Source organism: Urocitellus parryii, chromosome Y (genome assembly GCF_045843805.1).
Source record: "Urocitellus parryii isolate mUroPar1 chromosome Y, mUroPar1.hap1, whole genome shotgun sequence".
In the NCBI taxonomy this organism is placed as follows: domain Eukaryota; kingdom Metazoa; phylum Chordata; class Mammalia; order Rodentia; family Sciuridae; genus Urocitellus; species Urocitellus parryii.
Window position 1 is genome coordinate 40086941 of NC_135548.1, and position 15732 is coordinate 40102672.

Sequence of the window (15732 nt, forward strand, 5' to 3'; positions counted from 1 at the left end):
TCCAGCGAGCAGGTGAAAGACAGCCGCGTTGTTCACGTCCTCCTAGAGGGACAGAGCCTGAGGGAGACAAAGCGCATCCCGGTAAGCCCGACAGCAGGGCTGCCTCCTGGGTGTCCACACAGTGGAAGGCAGGAGACACAGCCAACCCCAGGGCTATGGTGGGAAATAAAGAAGAGAGAGGTCCGTCTTAAGGGCTTGACCTGAGGAGGGAGAGCATCAGCATGCCCAGCTTCAGTGGTGAGTGGGCCTGTGTATTGTGGGTTTTGCAGGCCAGAAGTGCAGACGGAAGTGCTGTGGACAGATGAAGGCAGAGATATGTCCAGGGTGCAGGCTGCAGTGCCTAGAACTTGGTATTCTCAATGAGTGAAGTTGGAGCAGAGGAGGTGGCAGTGACTTGTCACATGTGTAGGAGGGGATGTGTTCCTGGTGGCAGGGAAGAGATCCTCCTTAGCATGACTAGGTGTAGGAATTTGGGGTCGGGATCACCTGGGGGGTCATGCCAAAGCTTCGGAATGTGAGGCTTTGCATGTAGGTAAATACGGAGCTAAAGGGGTTCTTGGCAGAATTTCTATGGATGTGCAGTAGACACGCTAATGCTGCAGGTGTCCAGCTGCAGAGGAGACATGTTCAGTGACTGCCAGTGCTGAGTCAAGTACATCATTACAACCAGACCCGCACCGAGCTTCCAGAGGCCAGGGCCTCTCAAAGCTATCATGAAGCACTCAAGTGCACACTCTTGTATCTGAGTCTGTTTTGTGTCGTGGCAGTCAGGACCCAAGTTTTCAGTGCATCTGCCTCTTCCACCCACAAAGGCAGCCTGCATCCCAGATCACACTTGGTGCGCAGATCCCTGGCCCATTGCTCTCATCTCAGTGAGATGAGAGTGTGTCTGTGCATAGGCAGTTTGGTCCTTTGACATGAGTGGAATGTGGCTCCCCAGGGGGAGGGGAGATGGCAGGTACAGGCAGATATTTGTACCAGGATTGTTCTAGTAGCACATTGCAAGAACCCAGGTGGTATATGGAGGACACACTCAGGTAGCAGGATAACAAGATTGTGCCCTTGTATATGTAGCTGAGATTTCTCCTGAATGTTTGACCACAGTCTTCTGGGTAGCTCTTCTAAAAGCCATTCTCTGATGACATTTGTCCCACCCTGATCCAGGTGACCTTTCAGGAGACGGTGACAAGCCTCATCCGCAGGGCCTTGGACCAAAATTTGTTGCAGCATGAGGATGTGGACAACTTTGAGCTGCTGTATATGATGTCTGAGGATGAGAGTAAGTAGGACAATCAGACAGTGGGGAGACATGATCCACTGTGGGCTCAGGATAACTGACAGCCAAGAGAAAGTGGGCCTTGGCCCCAAAATACCAAAGTGTGATGGGCCTGGCGGAGACTCTCAGGGGTTGTGGGTGTTTTGTGGTATAATCCTTGAGTGCCACCTAACAATTCTCTCCACTTCGCTCTGCAGAAATCAAGGTCTCTGACCACTCACTCGTGTGTCTGTCCATGAATCTGGGAATACAATCTTTCATGGTGAGGAAACGCCCCCAGGTCAAGGGAAAGGAGGTAAACACCTACCTTATTCAAGCTGTGCATGTGCTGCCATTCCACTCCGACCTGAGGAAATAAGAAGCCTCAGCACCTGGACATATTTGCTGGAAGCCCATAGAGCCAACTGACAGTCTGGGGTGGCTTTCTGTTTCTGGGTTTGCTGATGTTCCATCCCCCACAGTTCTCAGAATCAACCTGCAAGTCCTCCAGCCCGCTTTCCCACAAGCAGGTGGGAGACACCTGCTTAATTCGTGTCCACTTAGAAACACAAAGTCCAGAGATGGCCAAGAGTGTTCTGGTAAGCCTGGGAGCAGGGGTGTCCCGTGGTGCTTACACCTGGGTGGGGAGCAGACACTGGTCCAATACCATGGACTACTCATGCCCTCTTGAATTTGGAGCTTCTGGATGATCAGGAGGATAGATGGGAATCAAGAAGGGAGAGGTCAGTGTGAAGGGCTGGAGCTGAGATGAGCGAGTGCAGCAGCTTGTCCACTGCCATGTCTGAGGGAGTCTGTGTGTCAGGTGGCAGCATGCAGTCCAGAAGGGCAGGGACAGGTATGGGTGACAGATGAGAATAGGACAGGAACTAGGTTGCAGGTTCCCTTGTATGGGATGCTGACGTCTATGGAGGAGGACAGCAGTGTGAGGTTCTCCATGTTCCTTGAACAAGGAGCTGAGAGAGTCTCTCTGCAGAGTCGATATGGATGTGGAGCAAGCACACTAAATGTCCAGGTAACCCAATGACCACCCTTGCCGGATGAGGTGCCCTCCTATATCCCAGCCAGCACTGAGCCTCTGGAGGCCAGGAGCTCTCGTGGCTATCTTTCAGCTCTCCTGTGTGTGGTCATGTTCCTGGGTCTGTTTTTGGCCCTGGCAATCCAGACCAAAGCCTCTAGGTTTTGTGCCTAGGCCATTCCCAATGCTGCCTGCATCCTCGTGCAGACCTGGGATCTTGGAGGCTATTGTCCCATTCCTCCCAACTTGTGGGATGAGATTGCATCTGTATGCAGGTAGTGGGGTCCTTTCACTCCGAGAGGAGTGCAGCTCCACAAAGAGCAATGGCAGGCCCAGGAAGTCCTATGTACAAGGATTGGGCTAGTAGCCTGTGGGAAGAGCCCACACGATGAGCAGGAGGTCAGCCTCGGGTAGTAGGGTCAGGGATGTTGCCCTTGTATTTAGAGTGGAGGTGCCTCCAGAATGCCCCTGCCCACTGTCCTTGAGTAGTCACTTCAAGGCCCATTTCCTGAAGGCCTGTCTCCCATGCTGCTCCAGGTGACCTGCCACGATAGGGCTCCTGTCGTCATCCGCAGCGCCCTCGACCTACACTTCCTTACTGAGGAGAATCCAGAGGATTATGAGCTGGGCCAAATCATCTCTCGCCGTCAGAGTAAGTGAGACAATCAGATAGCAGAGAGCAAGGGTCAGGATGTGGACTCAGGTCAACTCTTAGCAACAAAGACTAGTCTCTGACCCCCAAGAACACTCCAACAGGTGTGTTGGGTTCGTGCACAAAGCCAACTGCACTTCTGCTGGTGGAAGGTCTTGAGGTCCAATGGTATACCCCGGTGGATATTGCGGCTCCCCACCAGGTGCCCTCCCCTGGACATGAACAGGCATCCAAAGCTGACATCTTTGAGGAGTGAGGAGGAAAGCCTCTCTCCAGGAGCAGTATGTTTTCATGGTCTGGGATAGGAGTGGTTTCAAAGGAACATGGGAATGCATGGGCTAAAGAGGGAACTGGCATTTTGTGGACTGAAGCAGTACTATTGAAAGCCTTCTGTGTGACCAAAAAACCACTGCCTGGGCAGAGCATTGCCAGGATTCTAGCAAGCAGTAACAGGATGAAATTGGGAAGAAAACACAGCCTGGGAGACAGCCTGAATCATCTGTTTTTGCATAAATTCCATGGTCTTACGCACCTGAGTCCACTAGGCAAGGAGTGATCACAATAGCCAGGTTGTGATCCCTAACTAAAGTCAGATGAGGGCTTCCTGAGCACGTAGCCACAGAGCTCATCTGATAATAATGCCAGCGCTTTTTCGTTGGTTGGTTGGTTGGTTTTTGTGAGCCAAACACCACAGCAGCCATTATCCCAGCCTATGTACCCTGAAGACCACCATCCCTATGAGTTCTAGGATCACTTGTCTCCTATCTTAACCTACTGTTAGGTTAGTAGAGTCTATGGAAGAGGAAGTCTGTCTGGGGCCTTGGTAGCCTAAGAAATTCATAGCAGAGATCTCCACATCCAACCCAGAAGGGATGGAGAACAGGCTCTAGGTTAGAGGAGGGCGACAGGAAACACATGTTCAGAGGAAGGAGAAGCGGCTGTTGTATTCCCCCACTCGGGGTCATGGCACCACTGGGCCATACACCATGTTGGAGGGAAGCAGTCCCTTTGCTGGTCTTTGGAACCATTGTTCTCAGTAGGGCAGTATTTGGAATGTGGCCTCCATTCTCAGAAGCCTGGTTCACATGGAGGCGGGCTCCACCAATGCAGAAGCATGGCTCTAACGTGGTATCCGTGCTGTTCAGCCTGTCCTCACTGTGGCCATACTTGTGGAAAATAACTCAGAGGAGGAATCCTAGGCCTTTTTTCTCTGGGTTTCATAGCTTTCTCTTTGGTTGTGCACTGAGGCTGTCCATAAAGCTCTAGTGTGTGGCAGTGGAGAGCTCCTCAGCCCTTGCCACAAAGGCATAGACTGGGAGAGAGAGAACGAGGCTGGCAGAGAGGGAGAGAGAGAAAGATGGAGAGGGAGGACCTCTCCTTGGAGAATGAGGATTCAGTGGAGCCAACAGGAACAAGGTACTGTTGCCCAGGGCACAACCCTGTTTAGGTCTTACTCCAACCATGCTCAACCTTTCTTCCAGTCCCTCCCACCCCCCAGTAGTGTATTCATCTTGAATGAGAATTTCATGTTGACATCAGAGCACTCACCATCCAATGCTTCCCTCCAAACCCACCTATGAAGATGGCTCATGTGGGGACTGAATCTTCGGCACAGGAGCCTTTTGTGGGAGATTTCAGATGCAAACCCTAGTGGTGTGCTTTGGCAGATGCAAGAGGACCTGAGATATTCTGGAGTCCAAAGCCTTCGGTAGGAACAGACATTAGGTCTGTTGAAGTGCTCTGCCTAGTTCTTCCTCAGGGAGGACTGTGGAGGCTGTCTTTGTTGGTATTGGTGCTGAATTGGAGAGCTCTCAGGTGTGTGGCTCTGGCCTTTTCTGGCACAGGCTCTCAGATGTTGGCGTGTCCTAGGGAGCACCTCCTGAGTGCCACCTTCTTTTTGTACACCCCTCTCTCCCCAGAGCTGAGGGTTCCAGCAGAGGCCAACGTATTTTATGCCAAGAATCCTCACAAAAAATCCAACTTTGTGCTGAGGAAAAGGAGCCTCTCCCAAAAGAATGATGGGTGGATCGAGCCTCAACCTCCCTCTCGTCCTGCAAAGAAGGCTCCTGCCCTCCTGAGGATGCTTGCAAAACCATTCTGTTGCTGTGTGCCTGGGCGGGGCTGAGGCAGCCCAGGAATATTTACATTGATTACTATTTTCTTCAAAGTTTGAATCTATAGTTTGCCATTGTCCTTGACCTTGTTTAGTAACACAGTTGTTACTCTATCCTGTATTTGTTGTTTCCATTAATATATTATTATTATTTTAAAATATATATGTTTTTGTTACCTGATCTACTGTGATGATTTGAGTATACTAAATGTAGCAGTGATTCCTAAAGGACACATCCAAACCAACAGGAAGGAATGCTTCATTCTATCAGCAAGAACTTTGGTTTTTAGGAGTTTGGCAGATGGCATTATCTGAGTCAGTTTTCCAATGGGGGCAATGAAGTATCAGCTATGATGGTACAAACACAAACAAAGACACACAAACACACACAAGAGCACACACACTCACTGAGAGATAGATAGACAGATGGAGTTGGTCTCTGCTGAAATACTTTGGAGACATGGTTCTGATTTCTCCCCTTTTGGAGTATTTTCAATTGCACAAGGTGTCTTGCAAATGAACCCATGTCTGAGGAAGACATGCATGTGTACTTCACATGCCACTTTTCACATAGCAGCAAGGTCATGTAATATTTTTCATGCAGCTGTCTTTTGACTGTGAACCATCCCATGAGGTCAGCTGTGGAATTTTCAACTTGTAGCATCACAATGGGGATCCACTCTTTGGATTTGGGGATATTTCCGATTTTCTTGATTCAGATTGGAATGATATATATATTAGTTTTTGATGAAAATTCTGCATTTGATGGTAATGAATGTCGTGCATCTAGGAATCTGTAGAGTGCAGACAATGAATGGATGCCTACTGTTGTCTGGACTGGTCTGAAAAGTCCTGTAGCATCTGAGCATGTGTGAGGGCTGTACAGGTCTTGCCAAAACCCCAGGTCAGATGATCCTGCACAAAGCTGAACTCCTAGTGGTCTCCACAACAGTGTAAGGGCCAAGGAGGAACTCACTTCCACACAGAAGTTGGGAAGCTACCTTATGAAGGTGATCATAGATACGGGATTATTAATATATCCAGGTTGGCATCTATTATTTTTTTAGCTTTTGACTTTCGCAGCTGTGGGCATCTTGACAACCATCAACTCCCTGTAAGCACAGACAACTCTATAAGAACCTGAGGATAAATTTCCCTGTGCATGTCCCCTTGTGAAACTGCTTAAGCACCACCTGGTTTACACACAGGTGGAATTTCTAGGTCAAAGTGTGCATGTTTACTTCTTTGACTAAGCACTGCCAGGTGGCTCTTCTGCATAGCTCTACCTGTGGCCAGGATTGTATTATCTAGCTTTCTAACTTTTGCATGTTGAGTAGATACATAGTGGGAGCACACTGTTTTTGTTGGTATTTTTCTTGGTATCTATTCTGATGCTTTTCACTGGGGGATTTTTTCCTGTGAAAATGGGCTTCCTCTACTTGACCTTATTTTCTTCTTTTTAAAATTTTTTCAATGTGACTTTTTAATTTTAGTTTTATTAAAGACATTGCCCCTTGCTTGCATAGTCTATATCTAAAGCACTAGTCCTTGCTCCAAGGCCCAGCTTGCTCTCAGCTGCCCCAGGAGGGGAACAGTCTTTGGCGGTAGACAAGAGACGCCCCTGCAGGGGCCACAAGTGCTTTGGCCCTCTGGTGTCTTGCCAGCAGTGCTTCCCATGCTCACAGAGGGTTTCAGACACTGAGTCAATGGTCCAGGTGGTCTTTTGTTCAGTCTGATCTCAAATTGAGCTCCTCTGAGAGGTCATATTGAAGTCCTTGTGTGTACCTGACCCATCATTTTAAACAATATTCCAAGTTCACTTTTTGTGTGTACGTGGGTTCTGGGGATTGAACCCAGGGCCTTGAGCCTGTGAGGCAAGTGACCTACCTGAGCTACACCCTCAGAGACCCCTGTAAAAGTATTTCCCCTTTGCCTCGGGGTCTAAGTTGCCAAGGCTGACCTCAAACGTTCCTCTTGCCTCAGCCTCCCTGGTGGCTGGCATGACAGGCATGCACCTGGGACTGTCACACTCGAGCCTGTGATGGGAACTCATGTGCATCTGTCCAGGGCTGAGCATGGTTAGGCAGAGCTGTGCTCCAGGCTCCCTGCAGGGCTGTGGAGGCTTCTGCTGCCCAGCAGCCCTGGTGCCATGGCCAGGGCTCCTCCCAGCCGAGGGCAGGCAGCTGCCCATTGCTGTAGGCTGACCTTATTTTCTTCTTATGGCACTCGTCCGTTCTCTGGACTATGTTGTATGGTTTGTCCATTAGGAGTCTAACAGGTCCTCTAGAACCTTCAAACAATTAGTAAAATTCCTGAACAGTAAGTGAGCGCGCGCAGAAATTGGGCTAATATTTTGGGAAGAACAATGTTGGATGATATATTCATGGCTTGAATATATCATCCAACATGAAGTTATATTTTATTACTTACAAAACAATAAAATAATGAAGCAATACCATGGGCTGAGCTAAAATAGATCCTTAGGATCTTAGGCATTCTGTAATAAATCTGTGTCACTTGAAGTATAGAGTTGATCGACTCTGAGTAATGAAACAGAAGTAAAGGTATCAAAGCCAATGATCATCTGTTTCCAATTTTCTGTGATTTGGTTCAAGTGGTAAAGTGGTGATATTTATTAATAATGGATCGAATAGGTTCATAATTGTTTTAGAGTACAATTAGATGCCTTCAAACTTTAGGCTACATGGGCACATTTGAGAACGGTTCCAGCCATTCTCTCATCCTTTGGGTCATTCCCCTCCTATGTCCTATGAGACATTTTCTATTAGAGGCTTTAAGAAGAAGAAGAGAATATTCTGTAAAGAAAACCTTGTGATCTGTGCAGTATGAAGTTGAATGGATTCATTCAGAAATCAGAAATTCTATTGAAAGATATTTATTGGCATGAGCCAAATAAAACCTATTTTGAGGCATCCTGGTGAAGACAAGGTTTTATCTTTATGTCTCATTTTCTATGTTTTGTTGTTGTTGTTGTTGTTAGAATGAAATTCATATGTTGCCAGACCATTCTATCAGATGTGTAACTAGATGCCATTTAAATTACCCACTTTTACATGGTAGACAGTTTTTAATGAACACTGCCTGTCTGCACCTTTTTTAAAAACAGGACTGGGATCAGAAGCCCAAATACCAATGGTTAGCTGGAGCATATTTTTCATTTGGCCTATCTGTCAGTATTCCCTGAGGTCATCTGTGCAATCAGCTTCGTTACTCCTGCTCCCTCACTGGATTTCATAGAAACCATATGCTATGTATGAATCAGGGACACCAATCCCACAACATAGCATTCTTGGAATATCCAAAGTCCCACTTTTCACTTCGCCATGCCTGAGATCAGCAGTAATATTTATCAGCAAATGTGAGATTTTCAAAGATCCAATTCTATGTGCTCCTTTCTCATAGAGCCTTAGGCAGGGATATAGCATACATAAATATTAAGTAAAGTCCATAGTTTTTAAAATGTCATCCATTGAATAGTTGACACATGTCTGAGATACTTTTTATTTTGGAGGAGGTATTATTTAATAGGGAATTCCAACAGCTACCTAATAGTGAAATGAGAAGTCTTGCATCCATTTTATTTTGTTTCTGATGATTTTTATGAGTAAGGGTAAGATACTTCCTTGTTCTGATGTAGATGTTGCCCACTTTTGTGAATGGATGCGGGGTGTCACCTACTACTTGCATATCTGCATATTGGGCTTGACACTGCTATCGTACTTGGTAGTTGGCAAAAAGTCAATACTGAAGTTAAGCTCTTGTGTTCTAGCAGCAGAGCTGAAGATCCTTGATGTGCCACCTTCTGCAATCCATGCTGCTCTCTTCATGTTCCTTATTGACTTCCTGGTGAGGAGCATCATGGTCTCCTGGTCTTGAGAATGGCCAAGCATTGCTCTGTGAATGTGGAAGATGGGCATGTGGAAGGCTCCAGGGAGGAGGGATCATTGAACATGTACTCGAATCCATGTGCCTGTTGAATGACCTGTTTTTTTATTTTTGGGTTTTAAGGGAGACACTGCCCTAAAACACTTCTGTGCAGCTGGGGATGCAGGCTTCTGCTTCACCTTGCAGGAAGCATTAACGAATCCTTTCCAGAAGACATGAGAAGAGAGAAGTGAGCCTCTGGTATCATGCAGGTTCCTTGCATTGCCCATGGGCTAGAAGAGAGAAGAGTTGCTTCATGAGATTTGATCCCCTTTTTCCTGAAAAGTTCCACACAGAGGTGAGTCCCCAGCATGTTTAGAAATCATTTCAGACACCTTTCTGGACGGAATTGAATCAGAGCCCCTGATGATGTGGAAGAGCTAAAGATGGGTTTGCTATGAATTTTCTATTTCATTCATCAGGGCCTGAGTCAAGTCAGTCATTGTGCTGTCAACACATGAGCTGCTGGTCAAATGTGAGGAAGTGGTCTTGCTTTATGAAAACACCACCCTGATTCAGTGAGCCAGAGGCAGCCTGCAGTCCCTGTTTTCCTGTAAAGGCAGATTGCTGTGGATGGCCTCTGGCCTCGTCATGCAGCCCTGCTCAGAGTAGGGGATTGAGGGACCAGGCAGATCCCTAGTTCCTTTTGACCTTTATTGCCATTGGGCCACCCCAGGGTCCTTGGACTCTACCTGGTCTTCTGGCCTGGGTCAGGGGATGTGAGGTTTGGAATCCCCCTCTGTGGCAGGATCCCAGCCCCCCAGCCACTTGAGGTCAGCACATCCTTCCCTAATTGTGTTAGAGTTGGAGACTTCTCCCACCCATCCTCATCCATGCTCATCCCACATTTTGTAGCTTGGCACCTGAGGACCTTTATTCATTGACTTACTTGTTAGTGATGATGGTTACTAAGACTAAGTGACTCTTTCAAGTCACATCACTTGCATGGTAGGGCTAGAGCATGGATCTTCCTAATTGATTTCATGGGACTCTCTCATGGAAACTGTGACTGCTTCCTAAACACACACTCTACATTTGGAGTGTCAAAATTCTTGCCACTGCCTCCTTGGCAAGTGTATCTTGTCTTCTACGTGGGAATTTCACAAATATTTTCCTTTGGTTTGTGGAGGTCATGCAGAAGGGATTTCATTTGAAATAGCCCAAACAAGAAATACCAGTTGTCTTTTTCGCACATGGATGTGTGTAGTGAACACCCCTTTCTGTGTGCTTGCATGAGTTACTCCTTTGAATTTGTTGAAGAATGGTTGGCTGGGGAGCAAGTTAACGAGAGATGGATATCAATGGTTGTCAAGTATTCTGACGTGAAGAATGTATTGAGGATGTGAAGGCTTTTCTAGCCAGTTCCTATGGCTCAGTCAGGGATCAGTCAGAGGATTCTGTCTGGTAGACTCTTTGGCACAGATGTCAAAGTGGCCTGGTCTTACCCTGTCCAGGACTGAATGCTGAGCTTGAGTGGGAGCTTCTTGTCATTTCAAGCATTTCCATGAGTCTGTCCTCTGTTCTCTTGTATCCAAGTGGTTTCTAATAGGAAAGCAGAACAAAAATTGAAAGTATGGTGATTGATTATTTTTACCAATGTTATTTCAATCCACTTTGTTTAATACGAAATTACCTTTATGCTAGTAAGATTTCATATGTGAGGAAATAATGAAAATATTGGGGTTAGGGGATGAGAATATGCAAATCAAACATTTTTGAGCACCAAGACCCGTTTTTTGTTTTTGTTTTTGTTTTTTTTTTAACTTAAATAATATTAAGTGCCAGAGGACCACCGCTGCCATTCAGCCTCAACAACCTCCAGGTCCAGCCTCCAGGTGGCCCATTTCACCAGGGTGTGTGGGACCACACTGTCCTGGGATGAGAGAACAGTACCCACGGATGTTGACATCTCACAGAGTAGATATTGCCAGTGACAGTAGGGAGCTATTGGCACATGAGGAAGGGAAGAGCTCTCAGGATGGGAAGAGGGGGCCGCTTCGAGACTCATTGGGTATGGCACGAGGCTGCTGGGTGTGGTGTTGGCCTGGGCCCACTGAGTGGGGCAGATCCGTGGTCTGTGTTTCTGTACGCTCCTCTGTAGCCTGTGTTGGCAGCAGATCAGGGAATTGCGATCAGAAGTGCTCCCAGTAACACAGGCACCAGCCCCCAGAGTGTGTGCCTATCCGTTTCCCCACCTGGCCTGACTTAGTGCCTGTCTTGCCTCAGGGCTGAGACCCTACAATCTCTGATGAGGGTGTCTGTGGTCCAGATCCAACCTGCATGGCCAACATGCTCAGACCTTCAGCTGGGTCCTAGGCTGCTGCAACCAAACTCTGTTAACTGGGTGGCCGACAACAGAGGAAGTGTCTTCCGTTGAGCTCCAGAGGCTCAACACAGTAGGTGTTGGGCTGTCCCAGTGCCATAACCCCTCCCAGGTTTCAAGGGGACTGTCTCCCCAACTCTCCCAGCCCTTGCCCACTCTCCTATTGCTGCCCACGATCTGTGGTTCCCATATGGGCATCCCGCCCTGGCTCCAACCTCACATATCCGGTATCCCCCAGTCTCCCTGGTATCTGGGTCCAGACTCTCCTCTTCCTACAAGAATATCAGATATTGGATTTGGTCCCAGTTGATGCTGTGTTCCATCATGTGAGCTCTTAGCTTCATCACTGTGCAAAGACTCTTTTCCCACACAAGTTCGCACGGCTTTTGGCTGGCTAAGAATTTTCAGGCGACACTTTTCTAATGAGTACACTTTCCTTCCTTCCGATCTCCCACCAGTGAGCATTCCTCGCACCCTTGTCCTAGTTCCTTTATGGCAGTTTCCCTCCTTATGGCTGAGAGGACCTAGTGACCCCTGAATTCACACGTTCTCCTTAATCACCAACACACTGCAGAATTCTCCAGGGGGCCATATATGCTCCTGGAAGTTGGTGTTGGAAATAGTTCTCCATCCATTAATCACTCCCTCACTCACTAATGTCCTTGTGTCCTTGAGAAAGGCTCTCCCTTTCCTGGTTTTCCTGAATAGAAATCCTCTTGCCTCTTGGGTGAATAGGGTTATGGGTTGTGCAGAGGGTGTTGGTCCACTGAGCATCTTAGAGACTGTCCTTTATGGAGCCTAATGATCCTCACTGGGGAATGAGGCCAGGGTCCTAACTGTGGTTAGTTAGAGAGGGAAAGAAGGACGAGGGAAACTCAGATGTCCCTTCATGGCCCCTGGAGTTAGAGGACTTACCCCTTTGCACCTGGGATCAGGAGACCTCATTTCCTCGAGGACACGCACACTCAGACGTTAATCTTGAGTGTGGGTTCCTTTCTGGGGTCCAGGGCTGTTGTTAGCCACCAGGAATGACAGTGCTCTCCATGCTGAGTGGAGCCATTTTTGCCAGGAAAGAGAGCCCATGGTCACGCCTTGTGCAAAGCATCCCACGCCAGGGGCTCCCATGCCTACATTCCTGTCCTGAAAGGAAGCCACTCAGAGGCAAGGTGGGTCCAACCACCTCCCATGTGTTCACTCATCACTGTGTTCCAGCAGTCACCCCAGTGAACAGTCCTGATGGGATTGGATGTGGCTCAGAATGTGACCCTCATGAGCTCTACCCTGCCACAGCTGCAGTTCTGCAGTGGGAGAAACTCAAAACCTCAAAACACATGCACATGAAAGAAAAGAGCAAGAGCCAGAGCCCAAACAGGCCAGGTGTGGCAAAGACAGCTGGAGTGACTAGGTTGGGACTCAGAATTATGTCAGTGGGGTGGCATTGCTGCTGGCACCAGCATGATAACCGAGAGCCAGCCCTGCTCATTTTGGGGAGCAGTGTGTTGGGGAAGGCAGCAGAAATTGAGAGGCAGGATTGAGTTTGGCCCTAGGAGGAGGTTGGGTAAGAGGCCAGTGTGGGTTGGAGAGCCTGGGCAGATAGACAGAGGCCAGGGCACACCCCAAAGCCTGGAGACTGCCCTTGATGTCCAGGGTTGTGAAACACCACTTCCCCTCTTACTCACAACTGAGAGCAAGGGGCATTGATGAGTTCAGTTTGTGTGCGGCTGCATCCAAGGTGGCTCGGCTAGGAACCTCTGTTTCCTTGACTCAGGAGGCTGGGAGTCCAGGCTCCACTGAGGCTCGGCTGGGAGGATCGGAGTCTGAGTTTATGCCTGTGTTCCCTGTAGGATCCATGTTGGCTGAGCCTCAGTGTTTTTGTAATGAGAGGATGGGTGACCGTCATGTCTTTATCACAGGACACACTTGCTAAATGGATTTGTTTGCTCTGAGGAGGAAAGAGAGAGGGGGGAGTGGTGCTGGAGACAGGGATGCAGACAGGGGTCATGGACATGGCATAACTCAGTCTTGGAGGTGATATCCCATCACCTGTACCCACTTCAATTCCCATGAATCCAGAGGCTGAGCCCCCTTGAGGTGAGGGGTGAACCGGTTCTGGGCAGCAGGATGCTGTGGTACCTCGGAGTCTCTGTGAGACCCCAACACTAGACACACTTGGCCCTTTTGAAATCTTAGGAGAAGCCTTGGGAAGTTGTATGGCAGAGGGGAGCAGCCTCTGCATCTCAGTCCCCTCCAACTTGCCATGGTGTAGAGAGGGAACTGCAGCAACAATGGGACGGACATTGGCCATGTCCCTGTGTGGGACACAGGCCTGATTGAGTTAGGGTGCATTCTTTGTCTCTCCCTTTCTTGTGATTATCCCATCTCTACATTTGTGCTTTAGCCACCTGTGAGTCCCATCTCTGGTTTCAGAGAGAACAGAGGGTGTTATGGGCCAATAGACACAATAAACCCTAGAGATTAGATGCTACCCTACTTTCCAGAAAAGACTGGGCACACCATGAGTTGCACAATGATGGGACCAGGGTCCAAAAGCTGCTGAGAGGGAAGGACTGGTTGTGAATGCATTTTTGAAGGCTCCAAGCTGGAACTCTAGTGGCACCAAGCAGGGCAGATGCTGGTGGGGATGTTTGGGTAGTTGTTGGGGAACACCTGCGCACCTGAGATGGGTAGGCATGGAGGAGAAATCGGCAGCCCATAGGGCTGTTGAAAGTGGTCTTATGTGAAAAGAGGCTCAGGTATGGGCACAGGAAATGACATCATTGCCTTGACAATGGATCAAACAGAACATGGAACCCTGGTATCCAGGCACCCACTTCACTGACCAAGCCATCCGAGCTCACATGGTTGGAGCCACTGGAGGGAGAAGGATGTTCTCCTGTGGTTGCAGACAATGCCGAGCCTCAGGCTCCCAGGAATCTCAGGGGGGGCCAACTAGCCCTTTTGTGGATACACTGGGTGAGGCTTCATCTTAGACGCCAGAGCCTCTGGCGATTGTCGCAGAGGAGCTCAAGAGTAACAGTGAGTAGCACAGGGCAGGTGAGCCCAGCAGGCCCTCTAGTCTGATCCCTGATGAATGGCCCAGGACTCCTATTCTGACTCTGTGTGTGTGTGTGTGTGTGTGTGTGTGTGTGTGTGTGTGTGTGTGTTTGTACTGATGGGAACTGTCCCATTGTGCTTTGACTCTAGTGTATTGGCACAAGTCATTTTTCTGTTTGTCACCATTTCCATTTTGAACCCACCATTCTTGGTCCCAACCCAGGGTGAAAATGATCAGAACACGGAGGAGCCCTTCAGGGTTCAGAGCCTTGAACCTTACAGGCAGGACCAGCTTAGGAATGAGCTCCTGCCTGTCATTTGTGGGAGGAACCTACATTTCAGCAGCAACATGGGGTTAATCTCCTGGGATTTCATCCCCACCCAGCAGGTGCTGGATCTCTTGTTCCCAAAACAGCCACCTTCTTCAGTCTTTACTCCTGGTGCCACTCCACATCCTCCAAGGGGACAAGAACCTCAGGTTCTGGATGGATGTTGTAGAATGCCCACAGAGCCAACTGCCAGGCTGGGTGGGGTGCAGTTGCTGGGCTTTGCTGATGTTGTCATCCCCCACAGTTCTTGGAACCTTCTGTGGCAGTGGCATCCAGGACCCCAGCAGCTGTGAGTAGCAGCTCCTCACTGCTTCACTCCAGCGAGCAGGTGGAAGACAGCCGCGTTGTTCACGTCCTCCTAGAGGGACAGAGCCTGAGGGAGACAAAGCGCATCCCGGTAAGCCCGACAGCAGGGCTGCCTCCTGGGTGTCCACACAGTGGAAGGCAGGAGACACAGCCAACCCCAGGGCTATGGTGGGAAATAAAGAAGAGAGAGGTCCGTCTTAAGGGCTTGACCTGAGGAGGGAGAGCATCAGCATGCCCAGCTTCAGTGGTGAGTGGGCCTGTGTATTGTGGGTTTTGCAGGCCAGAAGTGCAGACGGAAGTGCTGTGGACAGATGAAGGCAGAGATATGTCCAGGGTGCAGGCTGCAGTGCCTAGAACTTGGTATTCTCAATGAGTGAAGTTGGAGCAGAGGAGGTGGCAGTGACTTGTCACATGTGTAGGAGGGGATGTGTTCCTGGTGGCAGGGAAGAGATCCTCCTTAGCATGACTAGGTGTAGGAATTTGGGGTCGGGATCACCTGGGGGGTCATGCCAAAGCTTCGGAATGTTAGGCTTTGCATGTAGGTAAATACGGAGCTAAAGGGGTTCTTGGCAGAATTTCTATGGATGTGCAGTAGACACGCTAATGCTGCAGGTGTCCAGCTGCAGAGGAGACATGTTCAGTGACTGCCAGTGCTGAGTCAAGTACATCATTACAACCAGACCCGCACCGAGCTTCCAGAGGCCAGGGCCTCTCAAAGC